Source organism: Lonchura striata, chromosome 2 (genome assembly GCF_046129695.1).
Source record: "Lonchura striata isolate bLonStr1 chromosome 2, bLonStr1.mat, whole genome shotgun sequence".
Classification (NCBI taxonomy): Eukaryota; Metazoa; Chordata; class Aves; order Passeriformes; family Estrildidae; genus Lonchura; species Lonchura striata.
Window position 1 is genome coordinate 30,949,139 of NC_134604.1, and position 17,844 is coordinate 30,966,982.

Sequence of the window (17,844 nt, forward strand, 5' to 3'; positions counted from 1 at the left end):
AATGTTGTCCTTGAGACAACATTTTTATTTCAGCTGTCAGCTGTGAAAGCTAGATATATACAAATGTCAGTAAATGCAAAAGGTAAAAATTAGTACTCTTATACAGACATACTCACTGGCTTTCCAGAGATTCTTTTTTTTTTTTAATTATGTACCAAGGTTATAATAATAAATCACAATGAAGAATATCAGTTTTAATAGCATGCTGATTTACTTATACAAAACTGCAAATTATTAATTTTCAGTTCACTCCTGGAGTCCTCCATCCATCTTGTATGCCTCTGGAATGACCCAAACAGCACCAAGGCATGGCTGGACAAAGAGCACACTTGACATTTCTGTGTGAGGCTCTGAGACAAAAATCAGCTCTTGGCAAATCCTTACTTTCCAGCAGGTGAAAAGAACTTAAAATCACAAGGCACAAAGGAAAAACAAACAGGCTTAAAGATGCATATTTCAAGTAACACTGTACACAAGGTCTTAAGCTGAAATTGCATAGCAACCATAAAAAATTTTAGCATCAAAACAGTTAAAAGGAAAGCTCATGTCTTTACACACAGTTTGATGGGTGAAGGTATGGGTGTTAACATCTTTGAAACAGGTCTGAATGTCTCTGCTGGCTTAGGGCAGCCGGTTTGTTGCAGAGCCCTGGCACCTTGGCTCCTGAAACAGCCCCGGGTCTGCACAAGCCTGAACCTCTGAGCTTTGGGAAAACAGGAGGTTCAAGGGGGAAGATGTGGTGGGCAGCTCGGGAAGGCTGTACCTCCCTAACCCCTCAGCAATGGGGAAAGGAAGGGGGAGACGTGCGGCCGGGAGTTTAGGAACAAGGGAGGCTGCGCCCCCAAAACCTGGAGAGAGAAAACCCTGCGGGTGTGTGCCCCAGTGCCTCTCCCCCTTTATTCAAATAAAGCTGAAGGACTCCTCTGCCTCCTTTTTAGGCATAAACCTCTGGGGTTTGTGGATTTCCCTGACGCAGTGAACAAAACATACACATCACAACACAGCCTCCACTAAGTTCTTCCTGTTTCTATACTCTTTCTGATATGCACTAAGCACATAAGAAACAAGCAGGCAATGCTGTCAATGAAGCATACAACACTTAAACACAAATTCGACACATAAACACTATATAGGCTAAAAAAATCCCTGGAGACAAGGTAAACTTATTCTAGTCATTACATTTCTAAAAATAGGATTTTAAAAAAGAAAACATTTTAAAATCAAGCCATGACATCTAAAACTACCTAGTTTTCTGTTCTCACTTTAAATTGCATGAATGCTTTCAAAAGATTACAAAAATATACTTATCATGATACAACTTCTGCTGAGTAATTGGTATTAAAATATCTATTTTCAGCAGTTTTATGTGACAAATCCATCACTTTTCAGCTTGTTTAGGCTGAGAACAATCCAAAATAACAATCTAAAATAACACTGTAGTTATTTTAATACTATTTTTATTCTTATTTTACTACTATTATTTACTACTATTTTATTTTATTATTATACACAGAATGTTCTGTGTGTGAGAACAGAATGCTCATTTCAGAGACAGAGCCCTTTGGAAAGCCTGATTGTGCTTTAAGCTTACTTCCTTCCCAAATTCGAACTAATTTTTTCTAATAATTTTTCTGTAAAGAAGAGTCTGTGCATTTGCAAGTGCTCCACACAAATCTGTGTTATCTGTCCTGCTCAGAGTCACAGGCACTGAATTCCATTTCTGTTCTTAGTCATGCATGGCTCACTCTCCATGCCCACAGCATCTCCCATCACCCTCAGCACTGCTAGCAATGTAAAGTCAAGCCTGACCTAATATGCTCCCCTGGAACAGAAAGCAAAAATAAACACACAAAGATGGGCCAAATGCTAGCAACCCTGAGTTCAAATTTTACCTATCTTGCATAGCATCAAATAGGCCACTTCACTTTCAGCTTCACCTCCTCCCATTCCAAGTGACAGGCTCTTGTCAGTTTGTGCATCTTTCAATTTCCATCTGACTTTGCTGCCTGGCTTTGTTACTGAATACTTTATCAAGCCTCAAATAGGTTTTATCCACTCTCAATTTAATCAAATAATTGAATCGGGTAAGGTTCTGTGATTTGCTTGATGCAGAATATTTAGAAGACGTTTCCTGATTAGTTACTTCAGGATGTGAAAAATGATATTCACTCTCCTGGTAAAATCCACAAGTTTAATAAAGGACAATAGGATATAAAAATAAAGCAAAGTTAACAGCCAGGTTCTTGGAATTCAGCCAAGAGCACACCTGCTATTTCAGAGACACCTTTCACACACCTTTTCTATTGCATCAGCCTATTGCATATTAAAAAATAATTGTGCATATTTAAACTTTTCCCCAAAGTACTTTACATGTTCCAAGAGCCGTTTAGCATGGTTTCTCCTCAGGTCTGCCTTTTTAGAGCATGCACATTTCTTGGCTGTGGCTTTATTCCATTTTTATTATCACCTGCAGCTTGGGCTTTGGTCTGTATTTTCTACAAAGGCAGGTGCTGGTAGTTGGCACATCAGTAGCAGGGGTTTTCATCATACTTTCTTTGGGTATTATCCAACCAAGCAGGCAGCTTGGTTACCACAAGTGTAACTATATCAGCTATTTCACTACAATGTCTAAGTTTTAGTTAATAGCAGAAATAAAAACTATATCTTTATAGCAAAGTTACCTTAACATTATACATACAGCATCCATTTTCATATTTGCAAAGAGCTGCTATGATAATATGTATTTATAACAATGAGATCTGTGCATGAGCCTCTGAAACCCACTACTGAGGGCAAACTGAGGAAATACAATAGGCTTTCCATCTCTCATATCTTGTGCTCTGTATAGCAATAGTGCATTTATGCCAGTTTTCCCATTAATAATGCTGCTTTGTGTGAGCTGTCCTCAGATGTTGCACACCAAATCCTAGCTAGCCGACTAGCTGTTTCCAAACTGCCCCTTTTTTCCTTAAACATTTCTGGAGAGAGGACCTCAAAAGAGGAAACATCCTACGATACTAGGTCAATTAATCTCCATGTCAGCCTGAGGGCAATACAGAGGCAGGCACAGAAGGAACTGGCAGGCTGGCAAAGATAAAGCAGCTGAGTAGCACAGTTCAGCCAGGAACAGCACAGGGCTGAGCACGAGCTGACAGCCCCTCAGTACTGCCATGGCAAGAACACAAAGCAGGAGAGCTTTAATTAGTTTGAAAAAAAGGAAAAAAAACAGGATTAACAGCTATTGTTGCCACCTACATAGATCCCCAACTTTTTTTTCAAAAACACTGAACTTGGCTTGGAAAATGGGCTTGGAAAAAACCTGGGCAATGACTTCTACAATCAATAATGATACACTGCAAAAATAGTATCAAGTAGATTAGGAATACACTTCTGTGGCTCTGCTAGGGGGAAACCTACCTGCCTAAGGGGCACTCAGCTGCTGGAAAATCCACAGCGACTGAACCAAAGTGCCAAGAAACACATTAATAGGGAGAAATTTGATACTGGCTCTGCAGAGGGCTGGCTGAAAAGTGTAATGTTTTTTCCTCACTGGCATCTCTAACCTCTGTGATACTACAAATGCTTCTGCTAAGTGACAGCAGTATCCCTTTGTAAATGATGGGGAGGATTCCAGGGTTACTAGCAAGGAAAGTAATGAAGCTCCTGAAATTCCCACCTCAGCCCACATGAAGCCACAGATTTCTCTCCTACACTGAAAGAAACCGTTCAGGTATTACAAGTGCAATAATTTTATGCAAGAGAAGAAAAAGCAAGAAAGAAGCCACTGACAATCAAAGCTTTGGTACTCTGGTAAGATCAGTTCCTTGACCTTCCTAAAGATAAAAATAATCTAACTATTCACAGCCCCTCTGAAGCACAGCTGCATGAGTGTGATGCACACCAAGCAGAAATGAATAGTTGGGTCAACAATTTAAATACAGCAGACAATAAATCAGAAATCAAAGTGGATTAGAATTGAGTATACAGAGACTCTCCAGAAAATGCTTAAGGTCTGATAATAGTAAAAATGAAAACTACTACTTTAAGAAATTTAGTTTAGTTCACATCTGTCCAATAGGCTACCTCAGGAACATGTACATTGCACTATTTAAAATGAGACTTTTTTTATTCCATTACAGAGAAGCAGACAATACACTGCATGCAACAAAACAGGTAACACAAACCCCAGTACCATGGACCCCACAGTTTCTTTCAGGGGCTGCAATGCCCAAGAACTGCTCTGTGGGAGCCTGGCAATAAGGACAACAAGCTAAGTAAGAGCAGAAAATTGTGCTCCAACACATTCCTCCATGCCTTCTCTCACATGACAAACAAGCAAGAGACAGCCTCACCCCATCATTCATAAGGAGATTTGGTTATATGTGTGACTAAATACTCAAGTGAAAAATCTTTCTCCATATTAAAAACTTTAAATAAAAATCCACACATGGGAAAGCGTCACAAATCTGATATTCCAAGGGAGCAGAAGTAATAATAAAACACGTTAATTAATTATGGGGACAAATATTCCAGGTTCAAGCAATCTGAGAAGAACCAGCGATTAACTAACAGTATCCCTGGGACAAATAATTTTCCTTTCCCCATAACTAATTTATCTTTTGCCAGTTGGGTGCTCCATACATGGAGATTTAACTTTATGGCACATTAAAGTTTAGCTGTATCATATTACTTAGTAACTTACAGGACAGAATCATTTACAATTTTGCCTCAAGGCCTCAGAATCCATCTTAAAACTGAGACTGAAAATTAAACTACCATGACCTGGCCAAATGCCAATCCCAAGGCCACTGCCCACAGTAACTTTCTTTTCCTCAGGCTACCTTACCAGAACTTCTAATAATGTTCCTGAAGGTGTGGTCTAACATTATCCATTTAATTAGACAAGCTCTTCTTATGACAAAGAACAGAGACTGATGCCAAGTACTCATTCAAATCAGACATGAACAACGTGTCAGCCCAACTGTGGAACATCTGAGCACATTTCATACATTTTACAAATATGTGCCTTTGGCACAACAGGGTCATCAAGTTATTGCTATGACTGTAAGATAGCCAATATAAGTTAACAAAACCTCTTCTCATACTTCTCTTTCTCACCTTGATTGTCTGATCTCATTTTGGATTAAATTTTACAGCCTCTATTTGTTCAGTAGGTCACAGGTCCTCTCTTCTGTGCCTCACTCTCCTGGGCACAGTATGAAGGCTTTGACAGGAATGACCCTGCTCACAGTCCAAAACAAACCACACAAAGGAAGAACAGCTCTGCCCCAATGAGGTACCCAGGATCACCCTAGAACGCCTCAGTCCACCACATGGGTAAGGCACAGTGACAATTTGTTCCCATACAATAACACCTTTAATGTTTAAAACCCATTATTCAATACATCCTATATGTTAAAATGTCCATCTTTTCTAGAATGGCTCCCTGCCAAAAACAAGACATCACAAAGTATCTCACACACCCTTTTTAATTTCATTACACATCAGTGTTTTCCAGACATTTAAAAATCCCCACAGTATGTGCTGGTCTTAAGATACAGCTGAAGACTGTCTACACTATTCACGCTGGGTCTGAGTTCGCTGCTGAGCAGTTTCCTACAATAGCTTTTGTAATGCAGTCTGTTTAATTTTGAGTGATGAGTAGCAGCATTTCACACAACTTCAATACCACACATCAGCAAGGCATTCAATCACTTTATCTTAACAACAATTTGTTGTTCATTCTAGAAATTCAAGTCTGGCAAGCTTTTTAATATGCATGAGTACATTTCACAAAATGCAAAAAGCACGTTTTCCATTCTGCTCAGCATGTTCAAGTCCTATCTTCTTAGCAGAAACGGACCACTTCGAAGGGAAAATCCCTAATACAAAAACTAATACAAAAGGATATCTGAAATCCAGTCGCTAACACTGATAAACAAGGTAAAGAAAGTGAGGCAATTTCTAAACCTCCATTAGAGATGGGATACTAATTTTTCAATTTGCTGTGAAACAGATTTCATAAACATAATGGAAAGGGGGAAAATTGCATATTACCATGCATGCAAGAAAAATGTTTGAAATATCCTATTTATCTTCCCTCTCTAAGGGATGTGGATTTTTTTTGTACTCCTTGATGATGTGAATCACAGATCAGCATTCTGGGAATCAATCCTATTCCCATTTACCAGTGTAATATGATCATTAAGCATAATTAACACATAATATTTCATTACAGCCATGGACTTGGACCAGATCTGAAATGTAAATATTTGCCAAACTGTACATCCTAGTGCCCAGTGCTACACAATGGTGTAACTTAAGACACTCACTTGATTTGCTTTCTCTTCTGGGGGCAGAGTTAAGGCTGCTGTGGGAATTCTCACTTTCATAACATGAGGCGGCTTAAACATTATAGATGATGTTACATTAATTTCTGCAGTATCAAATTTTAAAGGTGTGGAAACAAGATGAAAGAGCTCACAATACAGCCATCATTTCAAGAGGCACTAGAATGAACAGAAAGAAAACTCCTGGAGCAAATAACAACCATTTCAATCTTCCCCAACTATCTTTTCCTTAGGGCACTCAATCACCCAGCTCTCCTAGGACACAGTAATCAACAAACCACCATTCTGTGTGATTCAGAGTGTGGCACACATGCAAAAGGCAATCAGAAAAATCATTGCAAGATGCAAACACACAGCAGCCTTGCAGAGAGACATTTTATGACCAAGCCAAGACTCTTTATAACGATATTAAATTCTACAGCATGAAATTTCATAGGTTCTTTATCTTACATATTGTAACATTGTGTCTCATCTACTACAAATACAGATGTTACCTGTGTATTCCTAACACTCCTCACCTATCTTTTCATTCTTTGTCTTGCAACAGAAATATCAGGAAGCTATTCACATCTGTGCTGTTTTTGAGGTTAGTTTTCTTCACAGTGGCTGATATGGGGCTGAGTTTTAGTTTTGTGCTGGACAAAGGGTTGATGATATAGAGATGGTTTTGGTAGTGGTGAGCAGGGCTTACACAGAGCCAAGGCCTTTTCTTACACAGAGCCACGGCAAGGAAATTGGAAGTATGTGGGAAATTGGGAAGAGACACAGCTGGGACAGCTGACCCCAACTGACCAAAGTGATATTCATATCATATAACATCATGCTCAGCATATCAATTGAGGGAAGAAGGAGAAAGGGAGGAAGATTGGAGATATGGCTTTTGTCTTCCCAAGTCACCATTACATGTGATAGGCCCTGCTCTCCTGGAGATGGCTGAACACCTGCCTGCCCATGGGAAGCAGTGATTTAATTCCTTGCTTTGCTTGTGGCTTAACCCATGGGTTTTCCAGCTTCCACCCTTCCTGTTCTGTCCCCAGTCCCATTGGTGGGGGAATGAGAGAGCAGCTCTGTAGGGCTTGGTGTTGCTGAGGTTAAACCACAACCATGTCCAACATCAAATGTACAGATTTTAAGTTAGTTGTATACCTCCTATTACTGATTTTTCTCTTGGAAACACACAAGTCCTACAAGTGAAATTTTCCACAGCAGTTAGACAACAGAACTATTGCCTTGACACTGAAAACCCTCTCAGGATATTTCCCAGTTCTCTCTTAAATAAACAGTATCCCTAAGTCAATGCATCTTTGCTGTATCCCCAAGACTAAGCCATTGAGCAGCATCACCACAAATGATGATTTACACAAGAGTACAGGAAAGCTCCAGCATTCCTTTTTCATAGCCTCACCAAACATGTTCTTAGCTTTTCCCAGTTGCAAGGAGATTCTTTCCCTTCACAGACCATAACCTCTCATCACTCATCCCAAAATATACAACAGTAGATGTTCTTTGCCTGCAGCTGTCATGACAAGTTTTGCACAGCAGCACAGAAGTCTGAAACAGTTCTTGGCAAGCCAGGTACAAGAGTGGACTGTTAGCTCTCTGTTGCTCTCACTGCTTGGATTTATCAAACTGCAGTCTGTGAAGTCTTTGGCAGAACACATGGCATTCAGCAGAAAGGTGGATCACCTTGCTTTCCCTAAAGGAGCAGAAGGTGCTTCTTCTACCGTGTCAGGAACTTAATGAAAGGTAAGCAGTGCCACATCTGTCACTCGCTCCTAGCCAAGGCTAAATCCCTGAAGAACACCAGGAATGTAAAAATACAAAGCAATGGGCCTGCAGCTGTAGTAAGACACCTAACCCCAGGGTAGCCCTGGGTTCCTCCAGAATGAGTCTGTTTTTCTAAGCCTGTTTATAGAACTACCCTTGCACAAAAGGATACAACTTATGTGGACTAATGAAAGTGCTCTCAGTAGGAACATTGTTTCATCCTTCCCTGTTTCCTTTCCCTACAAATGTCACAGGTAAGGAAACAGAGGAAGAGGAATATTCGCACATAATGAAGAGGATTATTGTCCTCCTCTGTTACATTTCCTTCAGTACCTAATGGCAGCACTTGGAGACAATCCCAACAACAACCATGTTACTCTGGACTCTCTCAGCATTTGTGGCAAGAAAATAACAGATTACAAAAAGGTTTTATAAGACCTTAGTGTTGAACCAACTCATCTTCCCTTACTGTCAATCTCGGCAGTCTTAAAGATAAGGCTTAATGACTCTAAGAATCTTTCACCAAGATCTTACTTACTGAGGTAACAGGATGTACACCAAGGGAGAAGTCACAGGCCAAACCTGGAAAGAAGAAGAAGAACAAAATGAATTTATTTGTCTTTTGGACCCACTTCCCACCACAAACATAATTAGCGTAGGAAGACAGAAAGGAGAGAATCAGGGAGATTTAAAAAACAAAGGTATATAAAATTCCACCTGCTTCTGAACAAAAGAAGTAAGTCTTAACACTGGTCTCCAGGGCATAATATACTGATTTGATCTGGACTCAAGTTTAAATAATGGCAATAGGAAAAATATTAAAACAGACTTAGAGAAACTGAAGGGAATACAAAGATCATGGGGAAAATCAAAAGCTGTGTGTATACTAAATCAGAAATACTAGTAAAAAAATCCAGTGCTTCTACCCCCTGGCATTTTGGTCCCCTATTATCACCATGACTCATGATGACCTGCTTACAGCAGCCAAACTAGAAATTAAGCAAGACCCTTCCTGACAAACTCTCCTCCAGTAGCCTTGCTTTCTGACTGATGTCACCTTTGCTTCTAGTACAACAGAGAGTCCTTTGCTTCTAGGACAACTGCTGAAGTCAAAACCATACAAAACCACACAACAGAAAACACCCCACCTTATCAAACTGGAGCTTTCAAGCCTGTAACAGCACCACCCCAGTGTTTAAATGGTGCTACAGTTAGCAAAGTGAGACTAGGATTTCCTTCAACCACATGAGGAAAGACATGGAAAACTACCATCTCCACTGCTTAAAAGCCCATCAATATTATTGCAGCTGCAAACAACAAAAGAAAAAATACTAAGTATTTTTTTAAATTTGGATTATTCACCAAACTTGGTCAATGGAAATGTTTCCATCATTCCATTGTTGTTGATTTTTAAACTAATGTTTTCCCTTTGCCTTCTTCACTGTATCAAGTAAGACCATGAAACTCCGCTATCGATTTCACAGTCTATTTACTTACTTGCTTGAGCACCTGGACACTTCAAGAGATCATACAAATCACTTCTATACATCTTCCTTAAGGTGAACTAAATACTATATGAACTCATCACTAATGTCATGCTCCATGGCAAGCACTTGCAGACATCCACCCAACCTAACTAGCTCCCCAGTGACACAGGTGACAACAATTTCAGCCACTGAAGTGCTCATACTGAAGTCAAGGGTAGCTAAGCAATAACTATTAAATAATAAAATAAATACTTTTTTAAAAGTTAAGAATTAAATTAGCCAAGATTCCCACAGTTCCATTGTGTAGATGTGGGCTCATTAGTCAAACTGCTGTCACACACATTATGCTGTTAGCTACACTAGATGAATTTTCTTTACCACTGTTGTAAGCCACTTATGAACAGAGCACAATCTGTAGCAAAGGCAGAAATGGTCTGAAAGGAGCACTTCAAGTCATGTAAAACAGGTAAGTCCTAGCCATGTCAGAGGTACACTGTCTGGCTTTGACAAAAGCCAGCTCTACACAGTAAAATTAAGAAAAGAAAATGAAATGCCTTCAAGAAAACTGTTAAAGAGGTCTTGTTGTTGGCCAAGGTAAACATTAATAATAAACTGAAAGAAACAAGACTCATCTGACAGATCAGAAGAGGTCAGATGAAAACTCGTGAACAGATGCCACTGAAGAGCTCAGTTCATACCCACAAGGATTTGCTACAATGCTTGGGTAGGTACAAGATTGTTGCAAAAACTATGATGCAAGGAACAGCATCTGCAAATCCTTCAAAAACTTGAATCTTTCACCATGTTTTCTAAGTTTTCAATCTGTTCAATCCACAGTTCACAGCAGAAGAAAGTAAGGAGACAAGTCTGCCTTCCAAAGCAGGAGTCTTATAACATGAGGCCTAACAAAACTTAGAAGAAGAAAATGCTGATCTTTCCTCTTCTAGAAAGCTCAGTGACTGGTGGGCACTTATCTCCTGCTAACCATCAGGTACATCACCACACCTCTCCTCTAAACTAAAGCATGCTTGTCTTCCAGTTCCTCAAACCACGGCCCAAGGGCAAGCAAAGTCTGCTTCCTTTTGTAAATAGGTGCTTTGGACCAATGTCATGATCACAGGTAAGTACCTACTTTGGTTGTCCCTGACAGTTTTGAGCTTGCCATGGGGATATTTTGTACCTGAAGTATGAGATGAGTGCATTTTATTAATAAAATTAAAACCTACAGCTCTAACCACTTACCACTTTGAAGCAGAAACTGGGCTGTCCAGTGATACAAGCAGAAACAGTCTGGTAGTGATCTTCTAATAAAGACTTAAGAAGAGCATGGAGCAATGAACATCACTTCTCAGTATCTCTTAAAAGTAAAGCACGGGGATGACAGCACCTTCAAAACAAACAAGGATCTTAAGAAGATTTTGATAAATTACTTTCAAAGTTTAAAAACAGAGGAACTAAATAGTACTTGCTAAAGCAGGGAGAAAGAGATTCCTAAATGCAGAAACATTTCTCTTTAAAGAGCTTTTTAAAAAGCAGTTCAGAAAAAAACAACATATCCAAATGACTTGGATCAGATTTGTTTCCTTTGTGTGGTTTAATGTAGAAACAGCAAGGAAGAAATGGACTAAAGATAGCAAAACTTTTCCGTTCTTACCATAGAATGAACTTCCTCAGCTCTTCAAAGAGGAACTGATGGAGAACAGAATAAAAAGGAAGAACTGAAGCTAATGACTAAATAGCTGTGAAAACCAAGCTATGATGAAACACAACCAGGATTTTTTGTTTTCAAAAAGAAAGCAAGATGCAATAGAAATTGTTTGGGTGTCCCTGGAGAGTAGGCAGCTGAAAATGGATTTTTTAGGGCAAACTGACTGCTTTAAGAAAGACATCTTAAGAAATTATTTTAAGAAAAACAGAATGAAAAGGAGAGTTTCTTGTATAAGTCTTGAGAGGTACTTTGTGGTGACCATTCACCAGGAAAGTGGTGCATCAACATAGAACTTGGCAAACTGAAAGCCATCCAGATGAATTTGCGTTGGTGTGGGAGCTTAAGACTGAGTTCTCATTTCCTCCTCTTGGTTCTCCCTAGAAAATCCCTTTTTTACTTCATGGTCCTTTTTACTTTGCCTTCTATATAACTAGAATAGAGCACACATCCAAGAAGCTCCCGTTCTCAATGAAGTCTCCTCCTCTACAGATAGTCAAATTACTCTACGGATCAATGGTACCAGCAATTACTTTTACCATGGCCTTCATATCCTAATCTCTGATCATATTCACCTGACATACCATCGTCAGTCTTCCCACATGAAACAGGAGCAGTTTCAGTGTGTGGGATTTAGCTGATCTTCCACCCTGAGTAGGTGTGTGGGGAATATATTAGGAATTTTCCCAGAGTTGCAGTTCTTCCCCCTTGCTCTTCATCTTTGATGGCACCCAATAGCTCAGTATGAGGTGTCTATGCTATTTATATCCTCCCTATAGATGCCTCTGCTGCTGTCCACAGTGTCCCAGGTTATATGAATGTACAGTCTTGCCAGTCCTGCTGCTTTCTTGACTGCTGTGAAACAGATCAGCAAGAGCTTTTCTAACACTCAGAGCCACTGTTACTTGGCAAAACTTTGTGAGACAGCAGAGCAGCACTGGAGGGATCCAAAAGCTCTGATATATGAAAGAAAATCACTTAATTTATAATTGGAAGGTTTCCTTTACAGGCTTTTAGGCCTGCCATTTAGGTTTTTATTTTACAAGGAGACATGCTCCCATCTGCATGTTAGTACAGGTCTCTTCTACTGCCAGAACCATTATCCCATTCCCCTAATGGTATTTTGTCCACATGTATATAAATACATATAAACAACACTGTGCAGACTGTCCTCCAGTGGAAACAATGTACTAGACATTCTCAGAACATTGCTTTCAATCCTTCACAACCTTAGCTGCTCTTTCTTCAAACAAAGTCAGGTAACAACTTTCATTCACATATGGTTACAGTCTCAAAATAAAACTGAATGAAAAGCTGATTTTGGGAGAAGTATATATATTAACAAAATAAAGGACTGTTTAAAACAAAGCTGGATGAAGAGCCTGGCCAGAACCACCTTACACTGAACTGTATGCAGAGTTGTAGGTAAAAAAAACACCAGTAGAGAAACAGAAAGCAAAGTATGCTTACAAAAGCATTCTTGAATTATTTAACCTTTACAAATGTGCAAATGAAAACAGAAAGTCTCCTGGCCCGTGCTCAACATGAGTTTGGAGTACAGCTGCAATCACCATAAATGTGATTGTCAGCATACTGCCATAAGGCACTTGAGGAGACAGCACTGACTACCCAATTGCACAAGACAAGTCACTTGGGCTCTTCCCACCAGTGGCCTAAACTCAGGATTCCTCCAATTTCAAGCTTTGCCTCCCTCAATCCTTCAGGTCAGATGAATTTAAGTAAGAGTGAAATTAAACGACACATGTATTGATTCCTGTTCCCTAGTACAGTTTCAAAATTTTGAGCTAAATCTCCTTCAAAACTGCTGACGGGGTGTGACATTTCAGCTCTCTGTTCACTGTACCACCTCATCCTTCCTTTCCAGCCCTTCCTCCCAGGGGAGGGCTGCAGACTTCCTCTCCCTTAGCCTAGTGCCTCCTCAAGGCTCCTGCCTTCCCACCCATTCCCCCCTGAGCTCCTTCTCCAGTCTAGCCCTGCCTCCTGCCCAGACACACCACAAATGGAGAATGCAGCTCTTGTGGTCCTGTGCCTGCTTGAGGTCGATCTATTCCATCATACCCTCACTGTGAGCTTAGACAGACCAATCCAAGCACTTGTAAATCAGTGAGGACAGCCCAGGGCAAAGGCAGTTCTGCCTGAGCAATATCAGAGGAGAAACTAAACCTTAGTTAACACAGTTCAGCTGATTCTAGAGACATACAGTGACTCTGTCTCAAAAATATGACCAGCTTTTTACTAGTTAATGCAGTTTGTTTCCCTTTTTGCACTTGTAGCAGGGATCATGGAAATAAACACCCAGCTACTAGTCACTTCCACCTTCAGAAATATCAGGCATTAGACCAGCATGACAGTGTTTGCATTAGAAAGGAGAACTCTGACAGCAAAAGGGAAAAGCGCTTTCAAAACAACTTTAATAGGTTTTCCTATTATACCTTTTGAAACAAATATTAATGTAAACTTCAAGTCTTTTAAATGTATGTTATTATTTCATGGTTATCACAATATTACAACATCGTAGTCACATCATTGTAAAGAAATGCTAAGCTTAATTAATACCTTTGTCCACTTAAAGGCTTATTGGAGCATTTGTTTATGAATTAATCTGCCCCATCTGCCCATAGCTATCCCTACAACATACCTGTCTGTTTTATATTCTTAATTTTAAAAGCTTTTCGACAATAGAACTTTTTCACCCCCCTCAACAGGCAGTCTAACAGATTAATACATCCCACTGGCATCAAAACACTGCTCATTACTTACTCAGGATCCCAGATTTTCTATCTGTTCTTTCTTCCATGTGAAGCACAGTCAGACGCCTCCTTTTTTACTGGGCTTGCAGACAATAACACATTGCAGCAGATGGGCTTTGCCCAAGGATCACATCTCATTCTACAAACTCTAGCCCTCAAGGTTTATTTTTTGACAGCAATAAATGCAAGTGTTTGGAATATCATCAGAAAACAGAGAGAAAGGTGAGGAAGGGCTTGAAAGACGTTTAAGCAACAGTGCTGTCCAGCTGTGTTAACACTTAACTCACAGGGCCATCACCTTCCCAGAAACACCTGTGCAATGAGGAAAGCATCCAGCATCTTTCACTGGAGAACAGAGTCCATCCTCATGACAAGCACACCACAGAAAACATGTCACTGAACCACAGAAAGTAACCCACAGGACAGATTTGATGGGGTTTTTCCCCAGGAAACACAGCACTGACATTCAGCAATGCATGTTTCATTGAGGGAAGCTGCAAGGAGCAGCAGAAACAGCCTCTGGAAGTCAGCTTTAGGAGATCAGGAGAGATGAAGAGTAAGGGCACAAGGGATACCCGTAGTCTCCAATAAAGTATCTTTTTAACACCTGAGTAAAATATACAAAAGTTTTTATCTTACCAACAAGTACTCTTCCTCAAAATTAAATTCTAACATGCATTGCACTGAGTGAAGATATGGCATTGCCTGAGCACATGCCTACTTTTCCACAATTTCACTGTCATGTAGCGAGGAAAACACAAATATCTGTTTCTGATCCACTCACATTCTCTGGGTATTGCTAAGATGGCCCCATCAGGACTGACTCAATCCTAAGGTCTGTTGACAACCACAGCACAAATGGGGAAATGATCTGCTGATCCTGGCATGTTTATTCTATGTTCTAGAGAGACAAAGAAGACAACCCTCAGATAATTGCTATTCCTTGGTCATACACTGTCTTTTCCCAAGCTCAGCACCTTGCTTTATTGTCATCACACTCCCTACATGAAATTTGAAAGAACATGGCTTGATCCATTCCCAAATGCATATTGAAGTGATGCTACACCAAAAAGGCACTTTGTACTTTGAGAATCACTAAAGGAAAGTGAGTTTACAAATACAAACCATTCCCCTACCCATACACATACTACCCAGCATAAGCTGCATGCATATTAAGGAAAGTTTTTAATTTAATTTCTTGTAGCATCTTAGCAACACATCAGCATCCTAAAACCTTCCTTCATTTCTCTATCTGGGGTATTTACAAGCATTGCCATTGTTGTACACACCTCCTTCCTTCTCAGACCAAATGGCTGCTTGATCTCAGGATCAGAGAATTCATGTTGGAGCATGCTTGTGGGGGCTCCATCATGCTCTACCTTACACAGGGCCAGCTATGAGGTCCCAATAGGACTTCATCTGCTTTGGCCTTGAAAACCTGTGAGGATAGACATTGCACAACCCCTCTGAGCAACTTGTTCCAGCATCTGACTGTCTTCCTTGCTGGAAATGACATTTATCTTGAGTCCCATTTCAACTTCCCTTTGTTGTTCCTCATGCAGTCACCATACAACAAAGTGAAGAAGCTCCGTCTTCCTGAGAACCTCCTCTGAAGTACCAGGAGGTCTCTGCAGGTCCCATCAAAGTTCTCTCTTCTCCAGGTGGAACAAGCCTGGTTCCCTCAGCATATGATCCTCATGCAGTACCAGGGCTCTGAGAGTACTCAAAGGCCTTTAGATGCTCTCTTAGCCTCAAATGCATCCCTGCTCTCTGCTCATGGCACCAGGGACCCAATTTTAGCTCTGCCTGTGGCCTTCAGTGCCTGCCCAATCTGTATGGTAGCTGTGTCCTGCCTCCAGCCATGTGTGTGAATTCTGGTCCTGGACCCCATTGATGCAGACCCTCACCTGAGATAATCACTTCCTTGGGTACTGGCTGCAGTCTTATTAAAACAGTCCTGAGTGTTGTCAGCTGCCTTCACTTCCAGGGCACAACACTGGCTCATGCTCAGCCTCTTTAAAGCATTCTCATCTTTTTGTCATGCATCAATAAATCTAGCGATATTCAACTAGTGGGGCATCAGTCATTTGCAAACAGCACAATCCTGAAATGAAATGATTAAAGGGAAAAACTGAGGTGGGTTTTCAATCATAAAACCCAAGTATCTGAGGAATATTAACAGACTACTTCTAAAATAAGCAGCCACTTCTGCTCTACCCCTCTCAGAGTAATACCAAGACAAAGTCTTGGATTCTCTAGTGAAAACTTGCTAGTTTCACGTGTGACACAAATGTGAAAGTAACTCTTCCAGTCAGTGCTGCTGCCTCAGTGTTGGTTTGCTATTTTAATCTGTGCTCTTCCTGTGTTTCACTTTGCTATTGCAGTTTTTTAGTTTGTGTCTTTGGAGAGACAGGGGTTAAACACTAAAAATACACAGTTGTGATGGAAATACCCTCTTGGACAGGCTGAGGTTTGGCATGCTTTGGAAGAAAATAACTTAAAATAGCACAGAAAGCAAAGACTGTGGGATATGCATCTCTGATAGCTACTTTCTGCTGAAATAACCAAAATAGCTAAGATTACACTGACATTCACAGTTAACCCTGTATCCTGCTCAACAGAGATGAACGGGGCCATTCTAACCTCAGAGCTTTGCCTGAATAATGCAAATGACGTTGCATTTGTTATGTTCTGACACCAAGGTCTTCTTATGCATCTTTATTAATGAGAATTGTGTTTAAAGAAAGTGCAGGTACCCAAAACCAAGGGTGCCACAAGACTTACAGTCCCATTATAGAAAAGGCTTTTTCTGTAGGATTTGCAATTTGATCATCACAGGTCTAAAAATATGAAAGGGAAAGATCTGGAGGCAGAAGCTATATTAGCTCCATCAGTATTCATACTTGGAGCTCAGGAAAAATGCAAAATGGAAGCAAAGGACATAAAACTGCAAGAGCAGATTTTTTTTTTTCCCCTAGTGTTCTCAACATCACATTGATAATTTATCTTTTGACATTCTAAAAGTTATTGAGTGCTAACTTTGGCCCCACATTCAATGCCAACACAATGAATGCACACCTCGGTGGCTGCTATTCTTTGCAATTATACACCCTGGCTACAAAGATTAACAAACAAACCATTAAAACAATTTGTGGCACCTGTTACTAATAACTTTGCTACAGGAACATGTTACATTTCGCCTTCCACGGGCAACGTTTAGGCCCATCTAGGAATGGGCCAAGAGCCCAAACAAACTATGTGATTTGACTCTCATGGTTGTTCTAGAGAATATTTAACTTCTACCAGGCATATCCCAGGTGACTTATGCCCAAGTTCAGTGCGGTCAGGTAGGAAAATCAGTGCCCCCATTCCTGTGGTTCAAACCACACAACAATACAGTGTAAAAGCACAGAACGAAAGAGTTGACAGAAGGATTAAGTAGAGAAACGCAGGTCAGCCTTGCAGTCTAATTTTTCCTTAACACAGCATCCCCACAGCACAGCTCCCCTGGAGCAGAAGGCCTCCCCGAGTGGAAAACCTCACAGAGCTCTCACCAGGAGCTCGCTGACAGGCGGATATCCCAAGATTCAGCAAGAAAAAGTTTCCAAAAGCTCGAACAGGAAAAGGCCGTGCTGGAGTCGAGTTTTACATAAGCGGGGGAAGGCAGGAGCCGCGGGCACCGCGTCCGCGGGGGCTGCGAGCGGGGCTGTCAGCGCCGGCGGCCGCGCTCCCCGCTCCCCGCCGCGCCTCGGGGCGCGCAAGGC

General features: G+C 40.7%; 1 protein-coding gene across 3 annotated transcripts in view; it reads right to left on the reverse strand.

Annotated features, from left to right (window-relative positions):
- The window catches only part of TSPAN9 (tetraspanin 9), a 168,647-nt gene that overhangs the window by 150,241 nt on the left and 562 nt on the right, over window positions 1–17,844 (reverse strand). For 2 of the 3 annotated variants that reach the window (XM_021549170.3, XM_021549172.3), the window contains exon 2: window positions 8,656–8,699. The gene's annotated coding sequence lies outside the window, so the exon portion shown is untranslated. Of the gene's footprint in view, window positions 1–8,655; window positions 8,700–10,846; window positions 10,992–17,844 lie in introns of all 3 variants that reach the window. The other variant, XM_077781275.1, reaches the window with a different exon arrangement.